The sequence below is a fragment of the Chelonoidis abingdonii genome, chromosome 14 (assembly GCF_003597395.2).
Source record: "Chelonoidis abingdonii isolate Lonesome George chromosome 14, CheloAbing_2.0, whole genome shotgun sequence".
NCBI lineage: Eukaryota > Metazoa > Chordata > Testudines > Testudinidae > Chelonoidis > Chelonoidis abingdonii.
Window position 1 is genome coordinate 16,493,241 of NC_133782.1, and position 27,284 is coordinate 16,520,524.

Below are 27,284 nucleotides of genomic sequence, written 5' to 3' on the forward strand. Positions count from 1 at the left end.
AGTCTGTGGTGATTCTGTGTGGGGGCAGGATATACCTGAAACCAACTCCAGCTTTGCCCCCTTTGGAAGCTGGGACTCAACTTCCCTTCGAAATTCCGTGGCTGTGTTCAGCTATCCTGAGAAGAGGTGACTGAATAGGAGTGTGCTGGGGGAGGCGAAAGGGCTGGGGGAGTGGCAGGGAAGAAGCCAGAGACACTCAGTAAGTGCTGAAACAGGCCAGAGGGGGAGAAGAAGGGTTGGAGAGGCCTCCAGGTTAAAAGCCAAAGATTTCCAGTCAAAAGCCAGGAAGGCTATACACATAAATGTGTGGGTGGGTGGATAGAGCAGGGCAGCCCTGTGTTCAGAGGTCCTCTAATTCACTGCCCCACGTTAATACTGAACTTGTGCTTTTTAATCCACAGCTGGCTAGCAAGGGAGGTTTTCAATGTAAACAACAGTGGGGTCTGAATCTAGAAGCCAGAATGGAACCTCAAGCCACATGTCGGTACTGTACTTGTTCTCACCGAACGTCAGCTAGAGGCAGACCTTTCTGGTCATGTTCTGCGCGCTGTACTGTATTCTGATGATTCACTTCCTGCCTTTGCCCTTTTTGCTTGCTGCTGCTTCACGGCAGCGCTGCTCCAGGACTGAGTCCTGCAGCCCCAGCTGAAATGTTTATGTGTGCTGTGCTCTGTCCTGGCGCCTGCTTTAACGTGAAGGGCGGCTGCTGTGTGTCTAAACTGCTGTGTCATATTCAGTTATTAATGACCAAAGAGCCACATGATACAAAGTTCTGGGAAACTCAGGGCAGATTCCAGGAAAGGGGTGAACAAGTTCAGTAAACAGATTTTGTTAGAACTTGAACGGAGACCAAAAAAAAGCTTCACTGGGATTCTTTTACTTTGTGAGCGTTACTGAGTCTCAGAAGGTCTACGAATGGCAGAAAGAGCAAAGCATTTCTCCCCAAGGATCATCTTTTTCCCCCCCAATTGAATTTTATGTCATTGCTTGTTTTCAAGGCTGTGCTTAATAACACTCCCCAGGAACTTTATTCATTTGTATTCTTCAGTTAATTTTGCTGTTTGCTGCTGAGCAGCTGCAGTGTGCTATCCCAGAGGTGGCTGCATTTCAGTTGTGGTTCAGTGTATGGAGGGTCAGATTCTGCACTCAGTTACGTTGGTGTAAATTCAGAACACTGGATTTACAGTGGTGTGTATTACACACTGCTAAGCACATTGTTGGCATTTCACACATCATCATTATTAACCTAATGTAGTGATAGAATCTGGCCCATATTTTGTATCTGAGCTTGCTTAATTTATAAAAGCCCTTGGGGATCTTTCAGAATACAAGATGCTATATACATTCAGGATGTTACTGTTAGAATAGATTGGAAATTCTGTGTGTATCAGTGCAGAAGAATCAGCGGGTTTTGTTACCAGCTGAGGGCCGTTTTGGTGTTCTTATGAAAGGAGCTGGTTTAGTCTCAACAGACAGGGGGCCACATTGCAGTACTAACCCATGGCAAGTGGCACTAAGTGGTAAAGAGCCCAAGGACTGAATTGGCTGGTACTCAGTAAAAAATATTATTTTCAGTAAATTGTTTCTCCTAAAGTAATTGATTTTACGTTCACTCTTCTGCCCTTGAGTGAAGACCCAGCTACAGCTCTCTCTCTCATTGATCATGCTTTTCTGTGCTGTGGCTGACTTTATTTCTTTTTACTCCAACACTCCCAGTTGCCTGGCACTGGATCCGGTATAAAGTGATTGATCAATGTGCTGATCCATTGGTTTAGATGTGTTGAAAGAAAAGAGAAATTTGAACACATCTCCCTTTGAAACTGACCATTATGATACATATTAATGATACTTAGCTGGGTATGTGTCGTTATGCTCATTTTAGAAATGGAGAAACTAAGGCACAGCGGTTAACAGCCCAAGCCACCTCCCACAGAAGTCAAAGGAAAGACATCCACTGAGTTCAGTGAGAGCTGGATCGGATTTTAAGTGACTTGCCGAAGATCACATGGCATATCAGTGGCAGGGCCAGAAACAGAACCCAGGACCTCTGCCTCCTCATCAGCAGACCTATCCACTGGCCCATATTTACAGGCTATTATAGAAGCTCAATCTCCTCTTCTAACATTGATTAGCCTTTTACCATGGAGTGCTGCACCATGTGATAATGTGTAACAGTCTTTACGCATGGTTGGCACCTTCCATGCTTACAGAGTCCAAAGTACTTCATGGATTTTACTGATTGCCCCAAGTGTTGTCATTCGTTCCACTGGATTGCAGCTACTTCTGGAGTGAAACACAGCAAATGGTCAACAGAACACAGCAGTCTTTTAGTGGGGGAAGTGAAGAACGTTGCATCTGTTTGAAACTAGCAGGGGAATTTTAGAAAGGCAGAGTGGAATTACCCAGTCTGGAATCTGACTTCAGTACAGACATTAACTTTTGCAAAAGGAGCCACAGGATTTTTAAATGACCACACTGGTAAGTAGTTCAGTTTTGCATCCCATCCTCAAGATGGCATTCCCAGCGCCACAGTGCCTCGTACCTCCCTGCACAGGGATTGGCTCTGCTGACTCAAAGGCTCATCACATTAACACCATTCCCAGCAGCACCTAGGTATAATCCTAGTGCTCAGAACTCAGCATTCTAAATGTCTGCTCCCAGGTTACCAGTGCAAACCTTTCCAAGGACCTCTGTTCAGCATAGCCAGCCTACTGAACACTCCTTGGCAAAGGCAACATTCTTTAGCAGTTCTGTGGTATCGAGTATCAGTAGTTCTAGGGTGACCAGACAGCAAGTGTGAAAAATCAGGACAGGGGATGGGAGGTAATAGGAGCCTATATGAGAAAAAGACCCAAAAATTGGGACTGTCCCTATAAAATCGGGACATCTGGTCACCCTAAATAGTTCTGGTCTAATGCAGATTCATTGCAGATACTCTTCAGGTTTTGCAGTTCATGCCAGTATGGAAGATTCTTTAGTCTTTGTTTCATGTCAGAAGTGCATATAGGCAAAGATCCTTCATCTCCACTTCACATTTACATACCACACAGGTTGCATCTAAGGGCTTGTCTGTACCAAAATTTAGCGCACAGCAAGCTGGGATGTAAATGTACTCCACACTATTGTGCCCTGCAAGCAGTATCCATCTGGACACTGCTGCCGTGCGCTAGAAGTTCTCTAGTGCATTTTAATGCACTAGATCAAAGGTAGGCCTGGAAGTATTCGGTTTCTATGATAAATGCCAATGAACATTGATTTCTCCATACAGACACAAACCACCTAATAATATTTCTATCGGTGAAAACTGAAATTTACAGATGGGCAAAGTTTAAAAAAATAAAATAAAAAAAAGGCTGCTTGAGAACTTGAAATGAGAGTTTGATTTAAGGTAAATTTTGACATGCTCTGTTGACGGCTTGTGTTTTAATGGTTATAAAGCTTTTACTTTTTGACTCTGAACACCTACTGTCATTAAATAATTATTCTCTGACACCCCGCCCCCCATTATCTGACCTCCCGATAGTTTCCTGCAGCTGTGAAAATTTTAAAAAATAGAAATTATTAAAAAAAAAAATTGTAATTCTGTCAAGCCTAGTCACCGCACTAGGGAACTTGCAGTGAATAGCAGCAGGGTCCACATGGACAGGTAGAATGCAGCAGGCTAGTGCAGGAGAGATTTATGCCCCAGCTTGACACAAAGTAAATGTTCCTTTAGACAGACCATTTGTAACAATTGCCATATTGGCTCATGAAACATACAAGCTTCCCTGAACTGTTCAATTTTCTCTCACACACAAAGGAAACAGACACATTCAGTCAGCATAGTCGTTGTTTAGAAGAAGGGAACAACAAAAACAGAAAGAATAGAAATAAATGCCTTATAAGTGGAACTGGGCAAAAAAATGTTGACAAATAGTAAATTTGGTGAAAAATGATTTTTTCAGGCCACCAAAACTATTCACAAACTTGGGTTAAATTTGGTGAAAAGACTGGGGGAAAAAAAACAGATCTCCCGCCCCTCCACCCCCGAAATAGATAATGTTTTGAATTTTTGTTTCAAAGCATCTAGTTTTAAAACCAAACAAATGAAAAAGCTGAGAAAAAAATCCAAAAATTACCCCAAACTAAAAAATCTGAAAAAAATAATATTAATTTGGAGTTGAACTAATGTTTCTCTTGAAACTGATTTTTCTTTTTTCAGTTTTGTGTTTCTATGAGAAAAACAGGAAAAAAAACATGTTTCAGAGTAGCAGCCGTGTTAGTCTGTATCCGCAAAAAGAACAGGAGTACTTGTGGCACCTTAGAGACTAACAAATTTATTTCAGCATGAGCTTTCGTGAGCTACAGCAGCTCACGAAAGCTCATGCTGAAATAAATTTGTTAAGTCTCTAAGGTGCCACAAGTACTCCTGTTCTTTTTGACGGAAAAAAACAGTTTCAGTTTGAACTGAAATGAATTTTATTTTTATTTTTTGGTCCACGGAAAGCTGTTTATTCACACATCTTTACTTATGAACTGAAATGAATTTTATTTTTACTTTTTGGTCCATGGAAAGCTGTTTATTCACACAGCTGTTTATTCACACATCTTTACTTATGAAAATAGCGTGTGTCTGTCTGTCTGTCCGTCTGTCTGTCCACTGTGGTAGGCTGCGCTGCACTAAACTGAACACAAAATGACTCCCCAACTTAGCAGACAGCAGAGTCTTCAGAGGTTTAAAGATGCAGTACACTGTAAACAAAAGCATAAATTAAGGAACTATCTAAATACATCACACTCTTCCCCTCCAAAACTTGAATTAAACTTTAACCAAACCTTTCTGGTGTTTGGGGGGAAAAAAAGACTAGTAGGTTCCGAGTTTCAGCTGGCTCTTTAAGGGGAAGTGCCAAGATATTATGAGAGGCTGCTCCTGCTGGAATTCCTGGCTTGTCTGAAACAAGAAACAGCAGAGGTCCAGTGAGAGAGACCCTCATCTCTCAAGACCCCCAGCAAATGCAAAGGGGCTGGAGATAGAACTAACTGGAAAATGGGGGAGGGGAAAGGGTGTTCCATGAGAAATTTTCAAACAAAAACACCAAAATTTGTGACTGAAAACTAGTTTTTGGCCAACCCAGTTTTCAGTTAAATCTCAAAATTTCTGGTGAAAAGCACATACTTTTCATAAACAAACAACCCCCCTTGTTTCTCCATTAAAAAAAAAGAAATCCAGTTCTCGGGAAAGTGAAGATTATGGAATGAATTGCCGTGATTTGATGCTATACTGAAAAAAATATGCAGAAGTGATCCAAGCAACTGCGTCCTGTTTATATCTTGTGGTCTTATGAGTAACCAAGTGGAAAAAAACTAGAATGAAAAGATAACAGTTATGATTAAATTAAATTAAATAAGACAGTGACTCATTACAGGGCAATACAAACAAAAACAAGATATTTTAGGGCTGAATAATGACAGCAAAATTAAGAGAAATAACAAATCAGAAATGGCTAGATTAGTATTGCGGTGTAAATAACTACAATGGGATGATTAAAATGAGGGAACTGAACATGGCGATATTCAGTGAAAGGTGGTTAAATTCAGAATGTGGTGTTCACAACATATCTACTGTGCTCTGGGAAAAACACTGACTTCAGTGGGACCCTAATTTGACACTAGATCCTTTGTAGGATCAAATTCTGCTCCTATATAAGTCAACACAGTTATACACCAGAGTAACTGATGGTGGTATTTATCTTACAGTAATTCAGTGTTTTGTCCAAACAGGATTAAATCCCTCATATTACACTGGTTCTGGACCACAACCCCTGTAGATTCATCTGTGACCTGAATCCTAACTTTTTAACACAAAAACCTTACTGAGCTTTAAAGAGGTGTTTGCAAACCTCCCCTGCTTTAGTGTTTTGTTATAAATTTGGCGTTCACTCCACAGGCAGGGATAATAGATTAAGGCTCATGAATCTTTTGAGCAAACCAGAGACCAGTTTCGTATGACCCATCTGGGGCAATTTGTGGTTGTGCATTAAGATCATGTGAAATGTGACATGAAACTCATAGGCTTTGACTGAGCTGTGCTTGAGAATTTTTTTATCTCCTTTGCATTCAAGGGCTTGTCTACATGCAGACATTTCAGGAAAGTTAATCTGAATTAACTAAAGATGTGAATTTAAAGTGGGTTAGTTAAACTGCATCAAACTGTTGTGTGAATACTCTCATTCAGAATTGAAGTGGCTTTAATTCGGTGTTTCTTAATCCACTTTTGAGCTAAGGACTTCTCTATTTGAACAAATAGTTTGTGGCAAGCTGGGGTATGAATCTACCTTCCTCCCCCCTGCCCCCCAGCCTCTTTGAAACAGCACAAGATCGAAGTACATTCTTCTTCGTCTATGTGCAACATGCCTCAGGTGGCACGTGACCAGGATTCATCACCAAATTTGGTCCACTGGTTAGAAACTGGAAATGCACATTAGCAGATGCCACACAGACAGTTAGTCCATGGCAGACTAGTGTGGGGTAGATTCATACCCCAGGTTGCTGTGAACTAAATGTTCATGTAGACAAACCCTATACAGTAACTTCTCACTTAAAGTCGTCCTGGTTAACGTTGTTTCGTTGTTACGTTGCTGATCAATTACAGAACATGCTTGTTTAAAGTTGTGCAGTGCTCCCCTATAACATTGTTTGGCAGCTGCCTGCTTTGTCCACTGCTTGCAGAAAGAGCAGCCCATTGGAGCTAGCTGGTGGATGCTTTGAATGTAGGTGAACTGGCAGCCCTGCTATCAGCTCCCCTCTCCCCTAAATTCCCTGTGCTACAGCCACCCAGCAGGCTATCAATTGCTGGCAGTTCAGCTGTCCCTCCCCTCCACTGCCATGTGCTATTCCTGGAAGCATCCTGCTTGCTGTGCAGGGCAGGGGAAGAGGGAGACTAATGTCAGAGTACCCCTCTCCCCTCCCAGCTCCTGCCCCCCACTTACCCAATCTCCATAGAGTGTGGGGGACACAACAGGGCTCAGGACAGAGGGAGCTTGGTCGTAGCAACTGCTGTCTCAACTTGCTGATCTACTTAAAAAGGTGATGTACTGAAAGTGCGGTCAGCGTACTTAAAGGGGCAATGCACATCTCCCTCTGTCTCACACAGAGCGTGTGTGTCTGTCTCTGTCTGTCATGCTGTTTTCGCTCCCTCCATTTGTGCTGCCTTGTGGAGTGTGAGGCTACATTAACAACCGTGTGTTAACCCTGGAGGGCTTAGCTGTTCTAGTTCACCATTTAGCAGTAAGGCATTCCCTGGGAAATATCCCACCCTCTGACTTCACCACCTCAACCAGCTTCACAATTAGCATTGCTGTGCACAGTATTAAATTGTTTGTTTAAAACTTATACTGTGTGTGTACATATATTCGTATGTATAATAGTCTTTTGTCTGGTGAAAAAAATTTCCCTGAAACCTACTGGGGAAATTGGATTCGCTTAATGTTGTTTTGCTTAAAGTCACATTTTTCAAGAACATAACTACAACATTAAGTGAGGATTTACTGTACTGAACCGAATTAAGGCCATTTAATGCTGAATGAGAGTATCCACATGGTGTAATGCAGTTTAATTAATCCACTTTACATTCACACCTTTAGTTAATTAAGATTAATTTTCCTGAATGTACCTGTGTAGACAAGCCCAAAACTCAAGGGAGTGGGGAACACAAGCCCAACCAGAATGGCTCAGAATTATTTGCGCAAGCGCCTCTTCAGAGAAAATGCCATTGTCCTCACATTTTGTGCTTTGAAGCAGCTGTGGATTTTACTTATTTCTTTTCTATTGCGATTGTTGAAAGTTTCCCCCCATACTTTCCAAAATAACAAACCCCAATCAACACAGAACAGCATTCTTGCAGTGAAGCAGGTATAATTTAAGCACTTTGAACCTTTTGGACGCCCAGCGTTGTCTGGGTTACAGAATTATTTCCAGCATGGTATGAAGCTGTTATCATCTGCTGGTTGTTGAGCAGACTATATGCAATGAGGTGGTGGTCTCCGTTCTAAAGATAGGCCCAACCAAGTTTAAATATAAGTGGGTGGGAATAGGATTTTGGAATTCCCATTCACATGGAATCTATTAAACAACAATCAATCTGCTTAATTTTGTTTAGAGTTGCAATTGCTGTCTCTGTAATTGATGCAAAATACACCTAACAAGCAAGGTGATAGGTAATGAGCTCCTGCACCACTGTTCTTTAGCTGTGCATTAAGTCATAACTAAAATGAATGTGATCATCCACTCATCACAGCATGCATTTATGACACTTGGGAATCTCTGTTGAGGAGAAGACTGATATTGGAATAGCATTTAGGTTGTTGCAAGTTATGACTGAGCTATGTTGGCAGGGCTGTATGGGAAAGCTCACATTGTTCCTGGCTGTAATATACATGATTGTAGGCAGGGCTCATACTCTCTCATTCCTATGTGTGATATACAATTCCTTCTTTCCTCTTCCTTCCACTTTATTCCTTCACATGGGTTTGGTGTTACTGCTTGTGACTAAGGTCAGGTCTACACTTCAGACCTATATCAGTATAGCTACATCACTCCATGGTATGAAAAATCTACACCCCTGAGTGATGTAGTTATACTGATTTAACCCCCACCTCCTGTGTAGACAGAGCCAAGTCGAGGGGAGAGCTGCTCCTGTCAGCATAATTACTGCTTCTTCCTACCCTGTTCCGCCCCCTTGCTCCTCCCCCCTCTCCCTAGAGCCTCCTGCCTGCTTGCAGTGAAACAGCTGATTGCGGCAAGCAGGAGGCGCTGGGGGCGTGGTAATGGGGGAGCTGCTGGTGGGTACTCAGCACCTAACATTTTCCCTGTGGGTGCTCCAGCCCTGGATCACTCATGGAGTCAGCGCCTATGCTGACAAGAGAAGCTCTCTCGGTGCAGGAGCATCTTCGCTAAAGTGCTACAGCAGCGTAGCTGTCACAGTGCACAAAGACAAGCCCTAAGAAAACAAAAGTTTTGAAGAATATATTGCATGGTGGAAACATACCATATAAATAAGCTACCTAGACTTGAAAAGCAAAACTGCCAGGGTAGATTTTCTTTTGAGGCCTTAGCCTGCACCCTTTTTACTGAGATGGACTCAAGCTTCAAAATTCATATCAGAATTTAAAGATCACAAAGTCTGGGGATTCTTGGATAGGAAGTTTTAGTTAATCCCTGGATAAAATTAATCTCGATCGCTCTCGAGCCACGTTTCCAACATACCCTCCAGGGTAGCTCATGACAGATCAGAAAATAAGGGTCAGGCCTTTATCATGTGAACACCTCTAGGGTTTGGATATGAGATGAACACAATGTGAACTGGCTCTTTGGACAATTTTCCAGATATTGGTGAGAGGCTCTCTACTCCTGCTGCTTCCATGCATAAAAGAGACTGGCCTGATCTGCTCTCAAAGCTTTAGAAATGGTGAGGAATTGAATGCTATTTTGTTCTGCGTTAGCACTGCTGTCAAGGATCTCAAAGCACCATAGAAACATGAACAAACTAACCCTCCTAGCGCCTCTGAAGTAGCAATGTTATCCCCGTTTATGAAGACGAGGAAAGTGAGGTGCAGAGCAGTTAAGTGACTTCCTTTTGGTCACAGAGAGAACCTGTAGCAGAATAAGGAACAGAATCCAAATCTCCTGCTTGCCAGTCCTGTTTAGCCTTAGGACCATCCCTCCTCTGACAGATACTGATTTCTAGAGTGTGTGTATTGTTTTTCTGCACAGATGGTAAATCCTTCCGCAGAGTAAACAGCCTGAAAAGGGAACAGCTGCAGATGTCCCTTTGACAAGCTCCTTGCCTGGCACTGTCTGTGTGGAAGATTTCTACATGTCCAGATATGTTACACTGTTCCAATCCTAGATCGTGTGCTGTTGTTTACAGCTCAGTTCCCTGGAAGTCAAAGCTCTTCACACAACTAGTCTTTCAATTTCTGGAGGGACATGACATACAAATGTTTAATCTTCTCACAGCCAGGTTTCTAAGGGTATGTCTACGCTATGAAATTAGGTCAATTTAATAGAAGTCGATTTTTTAGAAATTGATTTGATTCAGTCGATTTGTGTGTGTCCCCACTCAGAGTTGGTACAAGGAAGTTTTGCGCCCTAGGTGAAACTTCCACTTTGCACCCCCCACCCAGCTAACCATGCCTCCCCCCACGGCAGCTAACTCAGCCCCCTACCCGGGGAGCCCCCCACAAAGCCCTACCGGGAGACCCCCGCAGCAGCTATACCCATGAGAGACAGCGAAACCTCTCCCCTCAATCCCCACCATGGCAGCTAACCCCCGGGGAGACTCCCCCGAGATTAGCCACAGAACTACCCTGCAGGGGAGGAACTCCCCCCGCGCCGCCATGGCAAGCTAACCCTCAACCTGGAGAGACTTCCCTGCAGCTCCTACACCCCACATCCACGGCAAGCTATCCCTGCCTGGGGAGACCTCCCCGCACAGAAAGCTAACGCCTGCTGGAATAGCCATCTCCCAGCTTCACTCCGTCGCCTCCTCCACTGAGAAGCCGGCGCTGCCTAATTCATCCTGCATGCCACAGGCTTGGCGCTGATTGAGGAGACTACAGAGCTGGGCGTGTGTGCTCATCGGCGGGGAGGCAGAGTGGAGGTAAGCTTGGGGCGGGGACAATAGGTGACTGTGCGCCCGTCCCCCCCCTGTTACTGCGGGCAGCCCTCCCCATGCGACCTTCCACCCAGCTCACCTCCACTCCACCTCCTCGCCTGAGGGGACTTTCAGGCACCCCCAACCACTAGACGCCCTAGGCGGCCGCCTAGTTTGCCTAAATGGTTGCACCGGCCCTGTCCCCACTAAGTGCATTAAGTCAGCGGTGTGTGTCCACAGTACCAAAGCTAGTGTCGACTTTCGGATCGTTGCACTGTGGTAGCTATCCCACAGTTCCCGCAGTCTCCACCACCCATTGGAATTCTGGGTTGAGCTTCCAGTGCCTGATGGGGCAAAAACATTGTCACGGATGGTTCTGGGTACATGTCGTCAAGCCCTCCTCCCTCCCTCCCTCCATGAAAGCAATAGCAAAGAATCATTTCTTGCCTGGGTTACCCGTGAAGACAACATACCATGACAAGCATGGAGCCTGCTCAGCTCACTGTCGCCGTATGTCTCCTGGGTGCTGCTGGCAGAGGCTACACAGCAGCATCCCCTTGCCTTGCGGACAGCAGACGGTGCAATACAACTGCTAGTCATCATCCTGCGGGTGCTCCTGGCTGACCTCGGTTAGGTTGGTCGGGGGTGTCTGGGCAGACATGGGTGCTCCTGGCCGGCCTCGGTGAGGTTGGTCTGGGGTGTCTGGACAAAAATGGGAATGACTCCAGGTCATTCTCTTCTTTAAGTTTTGTCTAATGGAGATTCACTCCTGCCTGGAATATTATGCCATCTGGAGGCTTCTGCCTCTTGCTGCTTTCCCAGTCGGCAGCACAGTGCGGTCGCACCTACCCCAGCCTACTTGCTCCCATGGCTCATGAAGCCTGGACGTTAATCAAGAGCTGTTCAACCATAGGCTGAGCAAGTGCATAATGGTGGTAGAATGTGCCTTTGAAGTATTAAAAGCTTGCTGGTGCAGTTTACTGACTCGGTTATACCTCAGAAAAACCAATATTTCCATCAAAAAGAACAGGAGTACTTGTGGCACCTTAGAGACTAACAAATTTATTTGAGCATAAGCTTTCATGGGCTACAGCCCACTTCATCTGATGCATAGAATGGAACATACAGTAAGAAGATATTTATACATACAGAGAACATGAAAAGGTGGAAGTACCCATACCAACTGTGAGAGGCTAATTAATTAAGACGAGCTATTATCAGCAAGAGAGAAAAACTTTTATAGTGATAATCAAGATGGCCCATTTTGGATAGTTGACACGAAGGTGTGAGGATACTTTAACATGGGGAAATAGATTCAATTAGTGCAGGGGTCCCCAACGCAGCACCTGCGGGCGCCATGGCGCCCAAGGGGCCATCTAAATGCGCCCGCGTCCTGGCCGGTGGTTGAGCGTCCAGCAGAATTTGGCAGCATTTCAGCGGCAACACCTCTCGATGACTCCGCTTGCCACTGACAAGCGACGTCATCGAGAGGTGTCGCTGCCAAAATGCTGCCGAAATTCAGTGGCATTTCGGCAGATGCTCGACTGCCACCATGGTCCTTCATCTGGCGCCCGCCAAACAAAAAGGTTGGGGTCACTGAATTAGTGTAATGACCAAGCCATTCCCAGTCTCTGTTCAAACCTAAGTTAATGGTATCTAATTTGCATATTAATTCAAGTTCAGCAGCTTCTCGTTGGAGTCTGTTTTTGAAGCTTTTCTGTTGCAAAATTGCAACCTTAATGTCTGTCACTGAGTGATTAGAGAGGTTGAAGTGTTCTCCTATTAGTTTTTGAACGTTATGATTCCTGATGTCAGATTTGTGTCCGTTTATTCTTTGGCATAAAGACTGTCTGGTTTGGCCAATGTACATGGCAAAGGGGCATTGCATTCTATGTATCCGATGAAGTGGGCTGTAGCCCACGAAAGCTTATGCTCAAATAAATTTGTTAGGCTCTAAGGTGCCACAAGTTCTCCTGTTCTTTTTGCTGATACAAACTAACACTGCTGCTACTCTGAAACCTACCAGTATTCCCATCGTTATTACTGCTTGCTGTGTGCTCCGCAATATCTATGAGAGTACGGGGGAGACATTTGTGGCAGGGTGAGAGGTTGAGGCAAATCGTCAGGCCACTGATTACACATAGCCAGACACCAGGGTGGTTAGAAGAGCACAGAAGGGCGCACTGTGCATCAGAGAAGCTTTGAAAACCAGTTTCATGACTGGCCAGGCTATGGTGTGAAAGTTCTGTTTGTTTCGTCTTGATGAAAACCCACCCCCTTGGTTCAGTCTACTTCCGTGTAAGTCAACTGCCCTCCCCTCTCCCCTTTGATCTCCGCTTGCAGAGGCAATAAAGTCATTGTTGTTTCAAATTCATGCATTCTTTATTCATTCATCACACAAATGGGGGGATAACTGCAAAGGTAGCCTGGGGAGGGGGGGAGAAAAGAAGCACAGGGCTGGGGTAGTTGTAGAGACACCCCCTAGAATGGCACGCAGCTCATCATAGAAACGGCATGTCCGGGGCTCTGACCTGGAGCGGCCATTTGCCTCTCTGGTTCTTTGGTAGGCTTCATGTGGCACTGCTGCGGGTCCCTGTTATAACCTCTGTCCTTCATGTCCTTGGACATTTTTTCAAATATTCTGGCATTTTGTCTTTTGGAACGGAGTTCGGATAGCGCGGATTCGTCTCTCCTTACAGCGATCAGATCCTGTACCTCTCGTTCAGCCCGTGCTGGAGCTCTTTTGTGATTCTGGGACTGCATGGTCACCTGTGCTGATCAGCTCGCTACACTGGGCAAACAGGAAATGAAATTCAAAAGTTCGCAGGGCTTTTCCTGTCTACCTGGCCAGTGCATCTGAGTTGAGAGTGCTGTCCAGAGCGGTCAAAATGGAGCACTCTGCGATAGCCACCGGAGGCCAATACCATCGAATTGCATCCACACTACCCAAATTTGACCCAGCAGGGTTGATTTCAGCACTAATCCCCTCGTTGGGGAAGAGTATAGAAATCCATTTTAAGATCCCTTTAACTTGACAAAAATGGCTTCGTCGTGTGGACGGGTGCGGGGTTAAATCGATCTAATGCTGCTAAATTTGACCTAAGCTCGTAGCATAGACCAGGGCTTAGGCTATCCACTATGTGGCTGTTCTCTGCTACCATTTGTATGTATTTAGCAATCATCCATGGCCAGGTGGCTAATGCTGGGCTGGATGAGTCTCCTCCTTTCTTACTGAGCCATCCATTTCAAAGCTCACAGGATTTCAACCATGTTCCTCACAGGACAACATTCAAAGCCCTTTCACCACTAGGCTGGACTCTGCTTAAATGATACCATGTGATGCTAGTCCACCACCAGCCTTTCTGTATTGCATCAATGGACTTTCTTTTAGAGAAGAAGCTGTCTCATCAGCCAAGATAGATTGTATTAATCCTTGCCTCTGGCAATTGCAGTTCTCACGGCCAGCTGAGGAATAGTTACAATGTTCATTCAGACGACATGAATAGGTTTGTACTCGGTGTGCCTGTTTTTCACTCCTGCCCCAAAAGGCCAGTTTGCATGGTCCACACTGTGCCTGTGGTTCCGATGACGATGCCATGAGCTTTGTACATGTGTTGTGAAGTGCTGACCATCCACCTGGATCAGCAGGCCATCCCCACATAGGGTGATCAGATAGCAAGTGTGAAAAATCAGGACAGGGTGGCAAGTAATAGGATCCTGTAAAGACAAAGCCGCTAATATTGGGACAGTCCCGATAATAATGGGATGTCTGGTCATCATACCTCCACAGCAGATGCCAACAGCCAAGCTGACAAGCCAGGTCACTGTCTATCTTTCAGAGGGGTCGTCTCTGTAGCAAAATGTGCCACATTTTTCTAAATGATAAGCCAGGGGATGTAGCTCCTTAGAGTCAGGTGGAACGCAAGGCCGGAGGCCTGGTTTGGGTTGTGTCCCAGGTTGTTGTTGTCATTTATTTAGAGCTGGTGATGTACTTGGTGCCATACAAGACACACACAGTGGAGCCAGTCCCCTCTCTGAAGAGATTACAATCTAAAAGATGGAACAGAGGAAAAACAATGAACTGAGGAGTCCAGAGCAAAGGTGTTTACCAGGAGGCTGTTGGGAACACACATCAAAGCACTGAGGTGCAAGCTAGCAGCTGCAGCACTCCTAGCATGCAGTAGGCTCAGTATAAACAGATTATCAGCGCCAGCCTCTTCCCTGGTTGTTCCAAAGTCCTGGCTGGGGAGCTGGAAGGGCTGTCACCAGGACTTGGCACACGGCACAGCGGATAGGATTGCAGGCTGTCACAAGATGGAGAGCATCTGACAGAAGAGAAAGAATGTTCTAATAGGACTTCCAGTCTCTGACTTCTGTGATCCTAAGGGAAACAAACTGTCCTGCATTAGGCAGAACATGTCATGTTTGGAGTATGAGTAGTCTCTGAATGGAATGCAGAGGGCAAGCACGAGGGAGACAAAAATACCCATCAGGCTGAGAGATGAAACAGTGGCACCAGTGTGGATGAAGCAGGGGGATGCCTGGATCTCGGGGAACTGAGGGGAAGATGCCTGTGACCTGGGTGAACTGAAAGAGAATCTCCTCAGAAAGATGAACTGAGGACACTGGGCAACAGAGTAAAATATCTCCTGCTGTGATTCCACTGTGACTAGTGAGCTGCTGGGAATGCGAGCCTGTGACGGGAGAAGAGAACATCTTAGGCCTAGGCTAAGCTAGAAAAGGTTTGCTGGCATAGCTGTACTGGGACATACAGCTTGGCAAACCCATAGTGTGGATGAGGCTTATACCAAGAAAAAATATGCTTCTGTGGGTATAGCTAGTATCAGTTCTCTGAGTAAAATAAATGACATTGGCAAAAGCACTTTTATTCTGATATAACTGCGTCTACACTAGGGCTTTTATCAGCATAGAAAGGTCATAAAAATCATAACCCTAAAGGACATTACTGCCAAAAGATTTAAGTGTAGACCTCGCCTTAGAGTGAGAGCAAATATTCCTGAGCCCTGCAGAATGCAGGGGTGTCAGAGAAACCCCCAATGAACTCCCAGGGCTGGTCTACACTGGGGGGGGATCGATCTAAGATAAGCAACTTAGCTACGTGAATAGCGTAGCTGAAGTTGAAGTATCTTAGATCAAGTTACCTACCGTCCTCACGGCGCAGGATTGATGTCCGCGGCTCCCCCTGTTGACTCCACTACCACTGTTCGCGTTAGTGGAGTTCTGGACTCAACAGGAGTGGGTTCGGGGATTGATATATCGCGTCCAGATGAGATGCGATATATCAGTCCCCGATAAATCGATTGCTACCCGCCGATACGGGCGGTAGTGAAGACGTACCCTCAGTCATTTCTCAATGGCCCATGGGGAGCCAGAGTAGTTTGTGACAGAACTAACTTTTGTTTCCTGCAAGGAGGGAGGGGGAGAAGCTGCAGGCGCACATCAAGTGGTCTTTAAGCAGCTAGCTCCTGCCAAGGGAAGATAAGGGGAAATGAATTAGTTACTCTGAAACCAACTCCATTTCTTGTCAAATCGCCTCGGCTTTGTGCCTAGTTAAAGCGCATCCTTGCTTTGAACACCTTGTTTCCATTCCATGTCGATTTTCCGGTGTAAAACTAATTTGCTGAGGCTTTGCTAATGTCCCTTCCAGAGGAGCTTCTATACGTCTTATCTCTATTTACTTGGAAACATCAGAACCAAGCTTCCCCCCTCCCTCCAAATTATTCTCAGCATCACTCCCTATGCATCCCAGAAAGTCACTTCCTATACGGTGAAACATCTAAGTGACAGTTCAACAAAAACTAAGGGATAATGTCTTCTGCTCCTGTTGCACAATTAGATCACAGGCACTGCCAGCTGGTAACCCTGGGTGCATTTCCAAAGGTATGGCAATCAGTATGCTGCAATGTCTCTAGCACAATAAAGCAGCACAAGAATATAGATTCATCAGAACCTTCCCTGTAACATTAGTGCCAACTGAGCTCACACCTGTGTGGCTTAAGCAGGTTCACCTCTAAGCTTTACTGATTGTATCGGAGCTGCCTGGGTATCTATGCAGCACCAATTAAACCCCCAAGTCCCAGTGAGCATGGGGCTTATCTGGAGTGGATTTTCTGGGGTCAAGCTCTTCTTTGGTTCTTCCAAGCCCCAATCAGGAATCTGGAGAAGGCATGGCAATCCCTTTCTCAGCTGAGGCAGCTGCAGGTTTTGCAAACTAGTAGGATAAGCCTTGCTACAGCTGGCTGCTTGTCTGTGTTTCATTTGAGATAATGTTCAAGATCAGATCATCAGGTGGATTTAATCCATGCCAGTGTCTGGCCACTGTAAAGACATGTCCCTTTAAGGCTGCTGTATCAATTCCTTATCATTACAAGAGTGAGTTACAAGGATTGCCCACAAGCCCCAGTTAGGATTGGGACTCCTTTGTACAGGGTGCTGGACATACGCTTGGTAAGAGACAGTCCCTCCCTCAGTCTAGATAACAGCTCTAAACTGACTACTACTGATAGCATCCGTCACCCTGGAGCTGGAGCTGGAGCCTGAATAGGAACTGATCTGAAGTCTGCTTTTTGTTTAATTTCTTCACAAAAGCAGAAGTGGCCTTTGTTTTGATGCCCTGAATAACTGCAATGGGAAGAAAAGGGTCTGCTGGTGAAGCCCCATCTAATGATATGCTGTAGGCAGGACTATTGTACGGAGACCCCAGATCCAACTACCTCAAGGCTTGAGGCCTCAGAACCTTGTCACTGTAGCTGGCTGTCAAACCCCTAACCCACAATCGTACAACTAAAGGGCTGCCCAGCTCTCCTCAGGTTTGCCCACTTTGCTTATGAATCCTTCACATTTCACCCCCTCCATTCCTTCCCTCCTTAAGGCCCCATCCATGCTGGGCTGTCTCCACAGCTTGCTGTGTTTGACTGAAGGAGGTTACTTAAGAGCTAAAGGGCTGATCAAAGGGCTGAGCAAGCAGGCTCCCTAGGATAATAATGTGGGTGATCCCCTCCTCCAGGGCTGAGGGCAATAGTCCCTTGTCAGGTGAAATGCTCCATCCCAGGATTTGAGCATAATGCTGCTCCTAGATAAGGATGCAGGGTCCTTCTTCCTCAGGGATTGAATGTTCTGTCTGCAACATAGTGACGACAGAGAGCCCCTCTCCCATAAGGATGGAGGATGCTCCCCTCCCCTCCAAAGTGCACTGCCTCTCCCTTTTCCCTACCCCTTTGCCTCAATCATTTACTGTACTTATAGACACTTAGTCATCAACAGCCTATCCCATTAGTCACCTGCCCAGATGTGATCAGACACATTATGCCCAACACCCCAAAAATTCCGTCTGTTTCATTCTCTCTTTGAAAGCAGCACGTGGTTGGTTTTATTAAAGGCTTCCCTGATCATCCTGTTAAATCTAATTTAATTAAAAATTAATTTGTAATCACGAGCTCTTGGCTGACGTTAAAAGAGAACGTGAAGGCTCTGGAAGCACAGCTGATTTCCCAGGAGTCTCAATGCAACATGGTGCCAATGCCACCCTTTGAAAGTAGGACTTGGACTGTAACAAGCAAGTGGCTAATGGGCAAGGATTTGTCTTTTTTGCTGCTGCTGTCCTGTGGTGCTGCTCCCAGTCTTGGCCAATAGGGGCCACTGCAGATGCCAGCAAAGGGAGGTTAAGGAGAAGTTAAAGTGTGGAATAAATATTAACAGACAAAGATTGAAACATGAGCTTGAGATGCCACTTGCAATTGAATCATTCACTTTTCTCAGCCTCTCATTAATACACACACAAAATCAAAGCAAAAATGAGAAGTACAACAAAAAGGAGTAAGGATTGCAAAGAGATTGGCAAACATTAGTTAAGCCACACACCGCCTTTGTGAAGGTGTTACCCTTCTTTTCCAAATGGAGAGATTGAGGCAAATGGAGGTGAACTGGCTTCCCCACTAATAAAATGTGAGTTACTGGCAGGACCCAGGAATCCTGGCTGCCATTCACCCTGCGGTAAGCACTAGACACCCTCCCGCTCAGGAACAGAACCCAGGTGTACTGTTTGTTTCCAATTTCCTTCTCTAGCAGACCACACGGCTCAACAGCTGAGCTGTTTTCTCTTCCATTGTTTTAATGATCAGTGAAGTGGCCACCCTCTAGCCAAACAGTAATATCGATACTTGAATTATTATGTATTTGGGTTACCGTGGCACCCAGAGGTCCCAATTGAGAAGAGTTTACACTATAAATAGATAAGACAAAGAGCAGGAGGGGAAACAGAGGTGACATAGTTTGCCCAGAATCATACAGCAGCTCACTGGCAAAGCCAGGAGCAGATCCAGATCTCCTGAGCCAGTACTCAATCCACTAGGTAACACTGTTCCCTTCCTTAGTGCATCAGGACAAATGTATTTATCCACAAGTTATAATGATAAATTACAAATTTAAGATTTTTTTTTACAAGCTTCATATTTGAGCCATTTAGACTAGGTGGGCTGCTGTATGGTGTCCCAGCACAATATAGCAGAGAGCCGTATGCTGCACTATTAGATGAAGTCACTTGTCCCATCAGCACTTGGATGGAAAGTCAAAATATTTTCCCTTTTTGGGATAGTGGGGGAAGAAGATGCTGAAAAAACACTCCTTTACATTAGAATTCTGATAGTCTAAGACCATATCTACAGTCCTGAATGATGTTGCTCCAAGTTCCATTGGCATACAGCCGCCGCAATTATTACATTGCTTGTGTGTGTCGTGTGCATAGTCAGCTCCTTGTGTCGGCGGTGCGCATCCTCATCAGAAGCACTTGTATTGATGGAGAGTGCAGTGCACCATGGATCAGTATCCTGCTGTGCAACGTGCCACGTTCCAGTGTAGGGTCTCTTGGGAAGTTCCTGCAATGCCTGGTGGGGCCAAAAGGAGCAGGGCCAACTCTGGCTTTTCTGCCGCCCCAAGCAAAAAAAAACCAGGGTGCAAACTTTCAGTGCCACTTGGCGGCTTGCGGCTGCCTTCTCCGACTGCGCTGGTGAGCCTTTGGGCAGGTGGCAGCTGCACTCTGGCTAGCAGGACTCCCTGTGCTGCAGACATGCCCCGAGCAGCGGAGTGTGCGCCCTGGCTAGCGAAGGGGAGGGAACGAGGGAGAAGAGAGAGAAGGGGGGCGGCCAGGGCTTCCTTCAGATGGGGTGATCGCCACTCGGCCCCTCCCACTGCGCCGCCTGCCGGGAGGGCTCTGCACTGCTCCCGCCTGCAGGTGAATTGAAAGTCGTTGGTCAGCGGGGAGAGAAGGATGCGGGCTGCTGGGCTTGCTGCAGACTTGGCACCGGCTGGGGCAGACAGAGCGTGCAGTCTGCTCCCAGCAGGGCGCTCCCCTCCTCCGTGCAACCCCCCCCTACAGTGGCGCACTGAAAGTCATTGGCGAAACAAAGGAAAAAACAAACAAACAAACAAAAAACACCAGGGCGCCAGGCAGCTGGAGCGAACCAAAAAAAGAGAAAAGAAAAAAGAAAAGGCGGATGTGCCACCCTAGGATTGGAAGGAATGGCCCCCCCTTAGAATCTGCCACCCCAAGCACAAGCTTGCTCAGCTAATGCCTGGAGTCGGCCCTGAAAATGAGTCACGCTGGGGTGACTGGGAGCATGGGGTGAACTTCTCATGATGCAGTCTTCTCCAGCCCATAATTTCATCAGCATCCCATAATTTTCAGGACTTTTTTTCAAAATTCCACAAACCCGTGTGTTCTTCCTTGCTGTCAGCTGTCTCTGACAGAAGCATGGAATCTGCACAACTCTGCACTATTGTCATGAGTATTGCAAGCACAGAGTGCATGACCCTGCAGTATTTGCAGAGCTACTAGAGGAGCTGAGGGGAACATGATGATTCCTTCGAGGCTAGATTGCTGTGGGACAGAGAAAGAAACAATTAAAGGTTATTGGTGGCGTTCACAGAGCAGCTGGAGATGGTGGAGCACTGGCTCTGGGCCTGAGAAACAAGCACTAATTGGTGGGATCGCATTGTCACACAGGTTTGGAATAATGAGCAGCAGCTGCAGAACATTTGGATGCGCAAGATCACATTCCTGGATCTGTGTGCAGAGTTTGCCCCAGACCTATAGTGTAGGGACATCAAAATTAGAGCCATACTGACAGTTGAGAAGTAAGGGGCAATTGCACGGTAGAAATTTGCAGCACCAAATTGCTACTGGTCAGTCAGGAATCAATTTGGAGTTGGGGAATCCATTTCAAGGACTGTTGTCATGCAAGTGTGCAGGACCATTAATCACCTCCTGCTATTCAGGACTGTGACTCTGGCAATGTGCAAGACATAGTGGATGGTTTTTCAGCAATGGGTTTCCCAAACTGCGGTAGAGCGATAGATGGCACACAAATCCCTATTTTTGCACCAGACCACCTTGCCATAGAGTACATCAACAGAAAGGGCTATTTTTCTATGGTTATACAAGTGCTGGTAGATCACTCGGGATGCTTTACTGACATCAATGTGGGCTGGCCAGGGAAGCATCTTTAAGAACATAGACTGTTCAGAAAGCTGCAAGCAGGGACTTTATTTCCTGACCAGTGAATTATCTTTGGGAATGTTGAAATGCCAATAATGATTCTGGGCAACCCAGCCTGCCCCTTATTCCCCTGATTTATGAAGCCGTACTCCAGCCACTTGACAGCATCAAGGGGCATTTCAACTACAGGCTCAGAAGGTGCAGAATGACAGCTGAATGTGCCTTTTGTCGTTTGAAGAGACACTGGTATTGTTTCCTTACAAGATTGGGCCTCAGTGAGAAAAATATCCCAATGATTATAACTGCCTGCTGTGTCCTGCATAATATCAATGAAGGGGGAAAAGTTTCCTTTGAGGTGAGGGCGGGAATGGAGCGGCTGTTGGCTGAATTTGAACAGCCAAGTATGAGGGCTATTAGAATAGCTCAGCGCAGAGGTATGTGGCTCAGGGAGGCTTTTAAAGAACATTTTAATAGTGAGCTGCAGTAGTAGGTGTTTCTGTAGTGTGCTCTACCTGGCCTTGCTATTTTAGGGCCTAGTTTGAATCTTGTAGTGATTGCTGTGTGTGTAGGAATACATTGTCAATGCACCAATGAATATTATCTGAGTGATGTGATGGGTGCTGTGACATAGTGAAGTAACAGGAAATGAGCAGGTCTGACAGCCCCAAGCACCAGCCAGCATATGTTATGAAGTAGTAAATTAAGGGAACAGAACTTAAGAAGGGGAAAGAATACACACTTCCATTTCAGGTACACATACACTGATCAGTGAAAGCCGCTGTTAGTGTATGTGAAGCTCTGATTGTCTTTAATCCCCTCCCCTCTCCGGATGGAGTGGTAAGAGAGTGCATTGACCCCTGATGCCACATGGAATGTTGAGGGACGTATAGGGATGTCCTGATATTGAGTTCCCTATGGGCTACAGCTTGAGGCAAGCACAGGTTTGCTGAACCTGCAGGTCTGCAGCATCTCTGTTTGATGTCTGAGAAACACAAGCATCTCCTGCTGCACATCCCTCTCCTTGGGTGAAAATCAGGACAGGGGTGGGAGGTAATAGAAGCCTATATAAGAAAAAGACCCAAAAAATGGGACTGTCTCTATAATATTAGGACATCTGGTCACCCTATCTGTGCCTTTCTCCTCTCCCTTCTCTCCTTCTCTATGCTGTCTGCAAGGGTGATCATCTGGGTCCTGTGCTCATTCTCTGAGGAAGCACTGGCTTGTAGGATCTCATGGAACATATCATCCCATGTTCTCTTCTTTTTCCTCCTTATCTGGCTCAAGTGTTCTGTGGCTGTGGAGGGGGAGACAGTCAAGGCCACAGTGCCAGCAGCTGAAGATACAACACACAGAGGTACCCGTGTCAGCGTATACATGACAGAAATCAAAACTTAAGATACTGAACTCACTCCACTTGATCCATCCAAGTTGTAAGCACTACATTCTCACTTCTGCTTGGGATTGATACAGCATGGTGCTAGTCACAGCACCAGTCATGGTGAATATGGCTCTCTGGGAGGGTCGGAAAATGAGGGGGAATAGCTCGCTTGCATGATTCTAGTAATATATGGCAATGGAAATGAATACTGGCACCGTTTTCCACAGGAAACAGTGATTTTAGCTGACATCTCACTCCTGAGGGTAGCAGAGGCAGAGAGAGCACAGCAGCTGCTGTACACTGCTAGCCTGGGTACTGCAATGGTGCCTGCTGAAGTAATCACTGAGTGCCCTGGGAAAGTGTCCTACCACAGATGGCTTGCAGATCTTTGTAAGACTAGCAGGTCTACAGCTCAGCACCAGATTGGTTGTTGACCTCCCTGGCCTTCTGGTGTGCCTCCTTGCCTTTCCTGCAGCATTGCTGCTGGTCTTTGTTGTAGCCCTTCTCCTGTATCCTCCAAGCAATCTGCTCATAGATGTCCATGTTTCTATGGCTGGATCAGAGCTGTGCCTGCACAGCCTTTCTTCTCTCCACAGACCCAGAAGATCCAATATCTCCTGTCTACTCCATGCAGGAGCATGTCTGGAGTGTGTAGCTGGGCAGTTGCATTTAACAGTGGAGAGTGGCTAGGTGTGCTCACCAAGCCAGGCAACCAGGAAAAAGAATTCCAAAAATTCGCAGGGCTTTAAAGAGGAGGGATGGCTTCCTGTCAACTAACCCTAGGCAGCAGAGTTCACAACTGTGACCAGAAAGGCCAGGGTGGGGCACTGTGGGACAGCTCCTGGAGGTCAATAACAGTCATTGAAAGCAATGCAGTGTCCATGCTGTCACTGCATTGGCCTAACAATGACTATGACTCTCCGCCGCTTGGGGAGGTGGTGTTTTTAAGTTGGCATAGTGGGGCACTTATGTTGGTGGGAGCCAAATGTAAGTGAAGACACATCCATAGCTAGGTTGACATAAGTATGGATGTGAACAGCTGTGCTGCTGCAGCACTTCAGTGCAGACACTATCTACGCCAATGGCGGGGTTCTCCTGTCGCCATAGATAATCCACCTCCCGAAGAGGAGGTAGCTAGGGTGATAGAGGAATTCTTCCATTGACATACCACTGTCTACATGGGGACATAGGTTGACTTACCACCACCACTGAGGGGTGTGGATTTTTCACACCCCTGACCAACACAGATAAACCGACCTAATGTTCTAGTGTAGACCAGGCCTCAGTCTTGGCATTTCAAAGAACTAATCTGCTATTATGCTCCGATTTTAACAGAAGTGTTATTCATATAACCTTGGAGTGCTTTCCTTTATGGTGTTTCGCATGTTAGAGAAACAATAATGAACTCTGTTGTTCAATATTATTCCTTCAGCTCCCATCACATGGCTACCAGCCAGCACAGTACCTCTATTGTTGGGCTGTGTCATGCTCACACAAGTGCCATGTCCCTACAGGGCTCCGATGTGGGAAAGCAAGGAGAGATTGTGCTTTGTCCTATCAGAGGCTGGTTGAGTGGTGGCATAATATGTTTATACAAAGGACAATGAGGATTGTAAATCTGTCAGATGGAGACAGAATTAAGAGCAGAGAATCTGCTTTCTTGAAAACAATGGCAATAAAGACCCATTCTCACCTCCTATATAGAAGGATCCTCCCTACAATAAAATATTGAGGCAGCATCAGAATCAAGCCCACAAACCCTGCCTCCACCAGTGGCAGTCCACACATCGGATGTATGCAGTCTCGTGTGAGGCCCCCTCACTGGGCAAGAGTCAAGAGGTTTTGCCCAGCAACACTCTGTTCCTGGAGTTAGCTCTGCAGTGAGGTAATCAGCAGGTTTCTACACAGGCAATCCCAGTGCTTTGAACTGTACCAAACTTCCTTTTATCCAATATGCCTTTGAGTAGTTCAGACTAATACAGTGGTCCCCAACCTTCTTGGCTTTTTCAGCCAAAGGACCACTGTGCGGTGGAGCACCCGCCAAAATGCCGTCGAATTTCGGCAGCAACACCTCTCAATGACGTCGCTTGCCATCGACAAGTGACGTCATCGAGAGGCTTCCCCGCTGAAATTCGGGGCCCAGCTCTTCCAGCCAGGGGCAGCTCTAGCCTTTTTGTGGCCCCAAGCACGGCAGGCGGGTTGCCTTCAGCGGCTTTCCTGTGGGAGGTCTCCGGTCCCGCGGATTCGGCAGCTTGCCTGTGGGAGGTCCGCTGCTTCAGTGTACCTGCTGCCAAATTGCCGCTGAATCCGCAGGACTGGGGACCTCCCGCAGGCAACGCATCGAAGATTGCCTGACTGCCGCCATCACAGGGACCAGCAGGGCGCCCCCCATGGCTTGCCGCCCCAGGCACGCGCTTGGAACACTGGTGCCTAGAGCCGCCGCTGCTTCCAGCAAGCTGCTGCATGACCATAGGTAACTCAGTCTGAGTTTGCGCCTCTGTTTCCCCTGCCTTTACTTGTTTAATCTATTTAGACTGTGAGCCCTTTAGAGCAGGAGCTGTCTCTGATTGTATAGCACTTGGCCCAACAGAGCAGGAATTAGATTGGGGCTTCTAGGTGCTACTATAAAACGGTGATATGGAGAAAATCAGGACATATGTAGATATTTCCTCTAGAACTTTTATGATATATATATATGCCCTGATCCCGCAAACAGGTACTCTTGTTCTTAACTTTATGCATGGGAGAAGTCCTGTGGAAATCAATAGGACTTCTCCCACAAGTAGACTATGCTCATACACTACTGGCTGTAGGATTGGAACCTACTTAGTACCAATGGTTTTGAAGTAATAAATATTTGAGGCACTGAGCTTACAAACATGGGGGAGAGCTAGCTCAGTGGTTTAAGTATTGGCCTCTGAAACCCAAGGTTGTGAGCTCAATCCTTGAGGAGGCCATTTAGGGAACTGGGATAAAATTTTGTCTGGGGATTGCTCCTGCTTTGAGCAGGGGGTGGGACTAGATGACCTTCTAAGGTCCCTTCCAACCCTGATATTCTATGAAATATTTATGCATATGGTTAACTTTACCTCTATGAATAATCCCATTGACATAGCATGCTTAAGATTAAGCATATGCTTAAGATTAAGCATATGCTTAAATCATTGTAGGATCAGGGCCCCAGAATGTAAGCCCTCTGGGGCACTTGCCCTGCACATTGCCTACCACAGTGGCGGCTTTGATTACTGATTGGGGCCCCAAGTGCTACTGGAATGCAAAGAATAATGATTAGGAGCCTGTGAGGCTCAGTGAAGAATCTTCTTGCCTTTGCTCCCAAAGCCTGTTTCAAATCTCCTGCCAAACCTTAGGGCTCAAACCCCATACACAGAGAGAGACAAATGGGTTTTTGCTACCAGCTTCATCAAACTACAGCTATTCTGTGGTTCCACTTTATAAACTCTCCACAGAAACCAATTATTGCTGGCGGAGAGCTAACCACCGTAGGCATATGTGAAAACTTGGCTCACCTCTGGTTCTGTATGCAGACTGGATTGAAGCTTTGCAAAATCCAGACCAGAAATAGTTTTGATGAATCCTGATTGCATGTATCAGAACCCCCTTCCTCCCCTCATCCCTTTCTCAGTTTCCAGGGGTGACAGAGAAATCGGGTAAATGGTTCTGTTTTTGCTCATCTGAATAAATTAAAACTTTCCATTTTCTTCATTAAAGAAATGGTCAGTGTATTGTTCTGCACCTTTTCCCTGCTTCTGTCACCTCCAGAAAAGCTCTTACCCAATACCAGGCACTATTTGAGGAAGCAGAGATTAAGTAAGAGGCAGCAGCCGGGGACATATGATGCTGCATTTAGAAACTGCCTCTCTGGTTGACAGCAACTCCCGTAAATGACCCCCATGTATAGGGGGAACATCAGATCCCTCCCTCTCTGAAGTTCCCTTGCAAACGCTTGCACCATTCACTTTTTGTGTCTACAATGCTGCTTCTTGCGCAACAGCAGGGGAATGGAGAGGAGGAAGGAACAGGCTGGGCAGTGAGATCTGGGGGCGGGGTGCACTAAGGTATCCAAGTAAGTGACAGGAGACCCTCTTTGCAGCTTGTGCAACCAATGTGTGTGCTGAGAGATCACAGTGCGCTGGCTCAGGATGGAAGCAGCTTTCCTGTTAGCTACATGCTGTGAGAAGGAAAGGAGAAGTGAAGCCCCTTTGGTAACAGGAAGACATTGAGGAGAAGGCAACGCCCAGCCCAGGCTGCACAGGCTCTGCCCCTTCCCCTCATTGGATGCACCTCCTGCATTGCGTGTCTCTGTCACAAAGAGCTTGCAATCATCCACCATGGGGCTAATGACTAGTATCTGTGTCTCAAGTGAGGCAGTCTCAAGATGCATTCTTGAGTGCCTTACCCAGCAGCCCAGGGGCAATTCCAGAAGCCAGTTTCTCAACCCAAGTGCAGCTATTATTTTTTTGAATGAGTCTAATAAAGTAATAATTAAGTTCATGTTGAACAATGGCAGGAGATAAAGAGGCAGGCAGAGCCCCCTCTGAATCTTTATTCCCATTGCATCAAAGGTGGCCTGAATTTAGTGCAAGGGAAAGGTCTTGATCCATTGCCCACTGTGATATTTCCATTGACTTCAGTGGGCACTAGATCAGGCCCCTAATCTTTGATCTCTGTTGTCAGCAAGGACACCAGTTATTGCCAGCTGAGCTGGTGGATGTAGTGATGTGTGATACTCATCCCCTAGG

The 27,284-nt window shown here is 46.2% G+C and overlaps 1 long non-coding RNA gene across 1 annotated transcript; it reads left to right on the top strand.

Moving 5' to 3' along the window:
* Window positions 1–27,036, top strand: LOC116838661 (uncharacterized). Its single transcript, XR_004376968.2, has 3 exons — window positions 1–126; window positions 402–484; window positions 26,636–27,036. It is a non-coding gene; the product is annotated as an uncharacterized LOC116838661 (long non-coding RNA).
* Window positions 27,037–27,284: the final 248 nt, after the last annotated feature.